This window comes from Saimiri boliviensis, chromosome 2, assembly GCF_048565385.1.
Source record: "Saimiri boliviensis isolate mSaiBol1 chromosome 2, mSaiBol1.pri, whole genome shotgun sequence".
Lineage (NCBI taxonomy): Eukaryota > Metazoa > Chordata > Mammalia > Primates > Cebidae > Saimiri > Saimiri boliviensis.
The window spans coordinates 69,370,077-69,379,081 of NC_133450.1; the positions used below are offsets into that span (position 1 = coordinate 69,370,077).

Here is a 9,005-nt window from a genome sequence, read left to right on the forward strand (position 1 = left end):
AAATAAAGATGATCAGACACTCAGTAACCAAATGAATGGGTGAGTGAGTCCTTTGCTGCTCCCAAGTCTGACCCAACTGTGTGCCTGCCCACCCTATTCTGCGTGTTCTCAGCATGCTTCCATGAGGCTGTGCCTCCCTGCCTCAGATTCCAGAGTCTGGATTATATCAGAGATGAGTGCCCACTAGAGGTAACAAGGTCAGGACCCCAAGCCCTGTCCATCCCCCAAAGTCCTGAGGCCCCACGATGCACGAGCTCATACCAGACACTGCACCTGTGATCTCACGCATTCCTTGACAAACTAGCAAAGTCAACTATTGTTCCCATTTTATAGACAAGAGTACAACTGCTTTCCCAGGGTCCCACAGCTGGTGATAGTGAGGGCCCAGGCCTGACAGCCCAGATGGCACATGTGGGGGCTAGCGGCAGGGCAGATGGCTGCAACCAGACACAGACCTTTTTCTGCATTTGTGCTGTGGGCTCAGGGTGGCTTTAAGGACGGGACCCCTTGGTGCGGACATCCACTCCTGTGTGTTTTCCCTTGCATCATGTCCTGTCTGTCTTGGCAAATATTTTTCTCGAGTTTTACTCAACCAGTCCAAGGTCACAAGGAAGCCCTTCTGTGTGTCACACAAAAGACCAAGGTCCAGCCCTGTCCAAACTTTACTCAGCAAACAGTCACAAAGCAGCCCCTGTCTGCGGGGTCAGAGGTGGGTTCTCTGTGGCCTCTGCTACGTGTCACACGTGGAAGCACCATGCTGTGGGTCATCGCAGGCTGTTTAACTCAATTGTCACATGAACCTGGGTGACAAAATGGCAGAGCAGCTCAGAGAGAGATGAACAGAAAGAAGGCGTGAACCTCTGAGGAGTCAGGTGTTTGTGGAGGACACTGAGCTGGCTTTGGAGCATGCGAAAGACTTCATCTAGCAGATGTGGTAACATGAGTGAGACCTGGAGACGAGTGTGATGTGGTGAGCCGTGAAGTGTAGGGGACCCCACGGAAGTGCAGTCCCGGCCTGCACAGGGCGTGTGGAGGAGACAAGAGGAGGGAGGTGGCTGTGCCGGCGGCTCAGTAACAGAGATCCTAAACTGGAGGCCAGTGTGTTGTCTGATCTCTGTCCTCCCAATTTCAGGGTAGTTTGGGCATCCACGCCACACTCCAAGTGTCCCCTGGGCCCTTTCTTTCTCTGACCCTCCTGCCTGCACATCAGTAGATGCCTCCAAGCAGCCCTCCCAGGACGCTCACCTCTATCCACAGCTGCTTCTCCAACACCCACGAGGCTCTCCCATGCGTGGAATGAGCTCACCCACAGGGTGAAATCAGGCCACGGTCTGCAGGTTTCCCTGAGGCCTCTCCCCTTGCTTTGCAGGTGGCTATCTTCTCCCTATGTCCTCACATGGTCCTCGTCTGCATGTGCCTGGGTTCTAACTTCCTCTTCTTCCCTAATCTCCACCAGTCCTATAGGACTAGCCGCACCCCCCATGACCTCATCATAACTTAGTAACCTCTTTAAAGGTTCTATCCCCTAATACAGTCACATGTTGAAAAACTGATGGTTAGGGCCTCAGGGTATGAATTTTGGGAGGATGCCAACTCAGCCAGCTCGCTCTTATTACGGTTGCACTAGTGCCATGCCTGGTTCCTAGTGAACACCCCAGCAACAGCCATCCATCCAAACTGATGACCCGTGACATCCCCTACACTCCACGGCTCATCACATCACACTCGTCTCCAGCCGGTCTCTCTGCCTGGAAGTCTCACACCTGTCGCCACATCTGCTGTCTGAGGAGCTCCTTCTCATGCTTCGAAGCCAGCTTAGTGTACTCCTTTCCGCAAAAAATGTTCCTGGCCTCTCGGAAGTTTATTCTTTCTCTCTTTCGTCAGTCTTTCTTTCTTTCTGTCGATCTTTCTCTGAGCTGTCCCACCATTTTGTGCACCCATGAACCTGTGACAGTTGAATTAAGCAGGCTGCAGAAAGAAAGAGAAGAAAAATAAATGGAGTTCAACAGCCTTCAGTGACCCCATCACAGTGCTTCAGTGCTTGAATGACTTGTAGCAGAGGCCACAGTCAATCCTCCCCTGCCCTTAGAGTTTTTGCATCTCCTGCCAAGACCATTCATGTTCTTAGAAAGCCCACCTTTATTTCCCTCTCTAGCCACATGGATTCTAAGACCTCCTCTTGTGAGCTGTAATCAGAATGCAGAGAAGTAACCTTGTATTCTAGGTTAAGGCCCAGAACTTCTTCTCCTTCCTCCCCCTGCAGAAACCCAGATTTTTTAAAAATATGACCTTGGTCTTCAGGGGAAGATCTTCCCACCACACCATGCAGCCATCCCCAGCCTAACCCTGTCTGTGAGGCTTACTTAGCTCATCCATCCAAAGGCTATTTCCCAGGTGCTTAGTAGGAATCCAGGCATGGAGGTAGTGCAAGCGTAATGGTAAGAGTGAGCCTGGCATACACTGCCCCTGCAGGTAAACAAATAAACAGAACTACAAACTATGATGACAATTCATCTGTCCACAGATATTCGCTGACTGTCCACTGTGTGCCTGGCACTGTTCCAAGTGCTGAAGAAAAACAAAAATCCCTGCCCTTGTAGAGGAGACATTATAATGTGACAAGATAACACAATGAAAAGGAATGAAGAATCAAACAGAAAGGTAAAATAGATTGCATGTCTCTTGATGACAAGTGCTGTGGAATGAGGCTGTCATCTAGACCAGGCGTCCCCAAACTACAGCCCGCAGGCCACATGCGGCCCCGTGAGGCCATTTATCCGGCCCCCCGCCGCACTTCAGGAAGGGGCACCTCTTTCATTGGTGGTCAGTGAGAGGAGCACAGTATGTGGCGGCCCTCCAACGGTCTGAGGGACAGTGAACTGCCCCCCTGTGTAAAAAGTTTGGGGATGCCTGATCTAGACGGAGCATAAAATGTGGAACATGGTGACATGTCAACCAAGAGACCTGGCAGACAGCACCTTGGCCAAGGGATCAAGGTTGACATTGTCAGCTGTGAGTAGTGCTGACATCTTGCTGTCTTCTATATGGTATCATGAGCAGGGTGCATCCTCTTGGTGGGATCTTCCCCAAATCCAGTACCTTAATCTAATCATAAGAAAACAACAGCCAATCCCAATTTCAGGGACATTTGGCAGAATACCCCATCTGTCCTACTTAAAAGCGTTGAGGTCAGCTGGGCACAGTGGCTCACCCCTGTAATCCCAGCACTTTGGGAGGGTGAAGCTGGCAGATCACGAGGTCAAGAGATCGAGACCATCCTGGGCAACATGATGAAACCCTGTCTACCAAAAATATAAAAATTAGGCACATGATCAGTTGCTGCTACACTGGAAAGATGGCAGAGCAAGAGCAAAGAAAAATCCCTTTGGTTCCAGAAAATCTCCTGAAAAAGAGGAAGGCTTATCCAGCCCTCAAAGCCACTCAGGCAAAGCAGGCATTTTTGGCAAAGAAGGAACAGAGGAAAGGAAAAGGGCCCAGGTCTAAGCGACTAGAATCATTCCTACACGATTCCTGGCGGCAGACACGTGACAAGGTGCGTGTCAAATGACTGGAAGGGAAGCCTCATGGCTTGAAATTGCCAAATAAACATTCCTTGGCCTTTGTCGTACGCATTGAAAGGATTGATGGCGTGAATTTACTGGTGCAGAGACCCACTGAAAGACTTCACCTAAAGAAAATTTTTAGTGGTGTCTTTGTAAAAGCCACGCCCCAGAACCTAAAAATGCTGTGTAGAGTGGAACCTTATGTGACCCGAGGATTTCCAAACCTGAAGTCTGTCCGGGAGCTCCTTTTGAAATGTGGACAAGCCAAATTCAAGAATAAGACCATATATCTAACAGACCAACACAGTGATTGAGGAGCATCTGGAGGAGTTTGGTGTCATTTGCTTGGAAGACCTCATTCATGAAATTGCCTTCCTGGGGAAGCATTTTCAGGAGATTTCGTGATTCTTGTGCCCTTTCCACCTCTCAGTGGCCCATCATGCTACCAAAAAGAGTGGGCTTCCTCAAAGAAATGGGCACACCTGGCTCTCGGGGTGAACGCATCAATCAGCTCATCCACCAGCCGAACTAGACCCAGGTGAGGCAGGGCTGAAAACTGCCCTCAGACTGACTGTGGATGGGCCATGCCTTACCACTTTAAAAGTTCTTTTTGCATTTACTAGTTTTTAAGAGTAACCTTGAGATTGGGAGGAAAGAGCAGGCTGATACAAGTAGATGGAGACTTGCTGGGAGCAATGAATGCCTGATTAGGACATGGGGCTATGCATAGCCTAGCAGTCATAGGCTTAAAAATGTCGGTAACTAAGAACTGTATTGCTGCTGTCATTTAGATGGAAATGAGGAAAGAATATTAATAACTGATTTCAAAAAGGACTTGAAGATGTGAGATCATCTATTTTGCTGAAGAAATCTTAACTCTTTTTGAAATTACTTGTTATTCCTGTTATTACTCTAGGGGTCAAACTGCAATAAATTTTTATCAGTGAAGTGGGGAAAAAAATTAGCAGGCAAGTTGGCAGGCACCCTGTAGTCCCAGTTACTCAGGAGGATGAGGCAGGAGAATTGCTTGAACCTGGGAGGCGGAAGTTACAGTGAGCCGAGGTAGAGTCACTGTTCTCCATCCTGGGTGACCCAGAGAGACTCCATCTCAAAAAAAAAAAAAAAAAAAAAAAAAAAAAAAAAATAGTATCGAGATCATGAAAGGCAAGGAAACCCTGGGAAATGGTGACTGGCCAGAGGAAACTAAGCAGACATGGTGACTAAATGCCATGTAGACTCCTGGGACAGAAGAGGACATCAGTGGGAGAGCTGGTGACCCCCAAGGAAGTCCAGGCTGTCCCAATGTCTACTTCCTAATGTGGAGGAACGTGCCGTGGTCACATGAGAGGTCCACGTTTACGTTAGGGAAAGCAGGTCTGAGGGTGTGTATCGGACCTCTCAGAATTGCTTTTGTAACTTTTCTGTACATCCAAACTGTTTTAGAATAGTTTCTTTTTTTTTTTTTTTAAGAAAATGTTTCAAAAAGCAAAATAACCTAGTAGGGGAGGGGTTGGGAGTTGCAAAGGCAGAGGTAGGAGACCAGTTCAGGAAGAGAACAGGGCACTAAGAGAGACGATCCGGAGGACCTTCCTCAGCCAGGGCCTGAGGGTCTCACTGGGATGGTGCCATTGAAACCGAGTGCTGGGGGACAAGCAGGAGTTGACACCGTGAGTCTCAAAAGTGGGTAAAGGGGCATGCACAAAATTGAGAGAGGATGCCTGTGGCAGCATCTGGGGAGGGAAGGAGAGGATAGGGTGGGAGAGGAGAGAGTAGGGTTGGAGGCGCATCCCTTCCTTGGCCATGAGGACACTGCATGGGGTGCGGAGGTGGGAGTGATAGTAATAATAACAGGCAGCACTTGGAGGCTGCGTCCTGTGTGCCTGGCACTTGCCTAAGCCCTGTGTGCCCTCTGAGTTAATGCAGAGGTGAACCGAAAGGCACCTGGGGCCGGGGCTGGGGGAAAGGAAGCAGGTGACATCTCTGGTTCTCTCCAGCTTCTTTAGAGCAGGTCCACAGTACTGACACTTCTCTGCCACCCTTCTCCAAGACGACCTTGGTGAGAGTGAGGGGTTCTAAGGTGACAACAGACACAGGAGCCACAGACACAAGACAGACACTCTGACTCCCGGGAGAACCTAGTATGGGCATCCATACGCCCTTCCTGATGGTGACTTTCTACGCAGACATGCAGAGTGCAGATAACCGGCTGCTCCCGCACACGTGAGCACACAGGCACACACAGCCTCCTGCAGCACTGTGGCTTCTGGGTGGGTAACATGGCTACCGCCTTTGATTGCGCTGAGCTGAGCACCCATTGTCTGCTGGGGTGGGGAGAGGGCAGGCACTTTCCCTGCGCGACCCTGTTTAAGCCTTTCAGTGCCCCGCGGAGATGGTCCCTGTTGTCCCCACTGGACAGAGGAAGAATCTAAGAGTTAGAACCCCCAGCTTGGTGTCTCCACTAAATAGAAGCCCCTGTTTCTCTCCCAGCCTCTCCCAGAGGGGCTGCTCTGAAGCATGTGGGTTTGATCAGGATAATCAAGGTAAATGATCCTCATCTTGATCCATCACAAATGTTAGGGTACAAGGAGAGTGGGTGGAGTCTCTGCTACCTGGTGTCCTAAGCTGCGTGACTGCAAGCAGACATACGCCTGTCCACCTCTCAGGCCACGCAGGGAGAATGAGTATCATTCGGTCAGTGTTAGAGGGTTGTTGAAGGCTCAGAGGAGACTAGGCGATGGGCGACCTGCGACCTCCCTGTAGCAGTGTTTCTCAAACTCTGATTAACGTCACTTGAGGAGCTTGTTAAAAATATGTATTCCTGGCCTTGATCAGATAAATCAGAATATTTGAGGCAGAGTCTTTAAGCTCCTCCTTGGTATTCAAATGCACACGGGTTTTTGATGCTTCGCCACCTATAGTACAAGAGAAGGCAGGACTGTCCTGTTCAGTGCGCTGTGCGCCAGACGCTCAGACCCCAGGAACTCCCTTACCGCCCCTGCTCCCTGCAGCGCCACCCACCCAGCTTTCATGCCTGAGGGTGGGCCTCAGACTCCTCCTAGAATAGGCCCAGAGGCTCCTTGCTATGTAGGCATTGTTTCCTCCAATCACTGCAGAGCACTCACCAGGTAACAAACACACACACCCAGGCGAGTTCCTCATGATTGTCCCCACGTTGATATCCCAGACTCTACAAGTCGTCAGCTGCTGTCTAGGACTCTCTAAGTCCTTGAGCTTGGAACCTGTACCACACACAAGCGCTGGGCACGCCCCGCAGGCAGGGAAGTGCTGATCACATACCCCCAGTGACGTGGGAATCCCAGATAATGAGTAACTTTTTAGCCCAAGTACCCATGCCTCATGAATCTTGAGATATTTTTGTTTGCTAAATCTGACAATTCTACATGTAGGGAACAGGGATGATTGAGAAGCAGCTGCTCTAATGGCCAGAAACTGACAGCCTTCCCCGCAGAGATGCGGGAAGTCCTGGGGAGAGCGGGAAAGGCCAGGCCCTGCCCTGGCAGCGGGAGTGGGGCTTGGGTCAATGGAGAGTTGGTGCCATGAGGAAGGACCCCGGGAGGCTTCCTGCTACATAATGCGAGGACCGGAAGCATAAGAAAGGATTGTCTTATCCACCGTTGTATTAAACTGAAGCCTGAGACAGAACATTCTGTGAGGTCGCCTTGTTCACTGCAGAGGAGCTGACTCACACGGTTTTGTCAAGGAAGTTGCAATCTGTGCCAGGAGTAGCCAGTCCAGCAGTAGCAAAGAGGCTTTTCTACCTCAGGTTTTCCCAGAGCTCCTCTCCTTCTCTCCCCTGGCTGAAGGAGAGAGCCCTGCAGGGAGAGTCCCCCTCTAGGGAACTTAGCTCCTGGATGTTCCAGCTGCAGAGACTGGAGGGGCCAGTCCAGAAAGGGGATCTTCTGGACCAGGGGAAGGTGGGGTTGGGCCTCAGGGCACTGGGAGGCCAGTGGGGGTGCTTCAAACAGGCCAGTGACCTGAAGGACTCATATTTTTAAGGATATCCCAGTGGCCAAGTAGAAAACAGCCTGGTCGGGTGAGGGTGGAAGTGAGGACCCGCTCAGAGGTCACTGAAGGCGCAGCCAGACAGGTTGGGACCCACATGGGCAGCAGAGGTGGGCAGTAGGGATGTAGACCGGGAGACCCTGTCTCACACTGGGGGCCCTGAGGGGAGGTGGAAGCTGAGCTGGGAGAAGAGGCACCAGCCACTCACTTCCTGCTTGCAGAGTGACTTGCAGACTATGAGGAGCAGAAGAGTGGCTTGCAGACTATGAGGAGCAGAAGAGTGGCTTGCAGACTATGAGGAGCAGAAGAGTGGCTTGCAGACTATGAGGAGCAGAAGAGCAAGTGAGGAAGTCAAGGGGGTTATTTGGGGGCAATGCTCCATGTGAGGGTTGCTAAGGATAGGTGCCAAGGAGGAGCCTGTGTCAGAATCCCAGGTCCAAATGTTAGTTACCAGAGGCCTCTGATAAAGACAGAGCCACAGGTAAAATGCAGCAGGCACGCCCCCTTGACCCTTAAAATCAGAAGCCTATCTGTGTCCTGGTGAGGAGAGAAGCATGATCCATCATCCACACTGCCGGGACACAAGCCTATTATTTCTGATGCAAAACCCAGGCTCCTTCCAGGGCTGGCACAGAGGACTGCCAAAGGAGTCGGAAGGTCTCCACCTTCCTCAGCTGGGCAACCTCAGAGGATGTCTCCTTATCTCTGGGGTCACCGTGTCTCCACAGCCTGGCTGGGCACAGGTCATCTGGAAGTGGAGATGTGTTTGCAGGGAAGGTATGAGGGTGGACGTCGAAGCCAGCCTGCCTGATTCAAAATCCCGTCTCAGCTTGGCACTTACCCCCAGTGGTGGTGTGGCCTTGGGAATTAGCTTCACCTCTCTGTACTTCCATTTCCTCATACCTAAAATAGAGGGAGTAATGGGACCGGCTCAGTGGGTATTCATAGGGATTCCACATGCTGTTATGCATAAAGAGCAGAGCAGCTAAGATAACCACCATCTATGTCACTGGGTCTCTGGGCGGGAGGGAAGGAGACACAGATTTGCTTAAGTACAATGAAGGCGGGGGAAGGTAGTAAGGCATCAGCCATGTGGCACACGTTGTATTATGAGACTGACTGGTTTTCTTACATCATCCTCAAATTTCCTTCCTTATCTGCTTCCCATGGTTCCCGAGAGTCAAGAGGACAGGAGCTGTGGAACGTGTTAGTCATCTACTGCTGCATAGTCCATCCACCTGTGATTATCTCAGGGAGTTCCTGAGGGTCAGGAATTAGCCTCAGGATAATTCTTTCCTCAAGAGAGAGAGGAAAGAGAGAGACAGAGAGAGTGAGGAAGAGAGAGCGGGACAGAGAGAGAGAACCCATCAGGAGGGGCTGAGCTGGGTGGTCCCAGCCCAGGTCTCTCATGAGCTTACT

The 9,005-nt window shown here is 50.9% G+C and overlaps 1 pseudogene; it reads left to right on the plus strand.

The window, feature by feature from the left end:
* Window positions 1-2,793: 2,793 nt before the first annotated feature.
* On the plus strand, window positions 2,794-4,095 carry LOC120363891 (ribosomal protein uL30-like; annotated as a pseudogene).
* The last annotated feature ends 4,910 nt before the right edge of the window (window positions 4,096-9,005 follow it).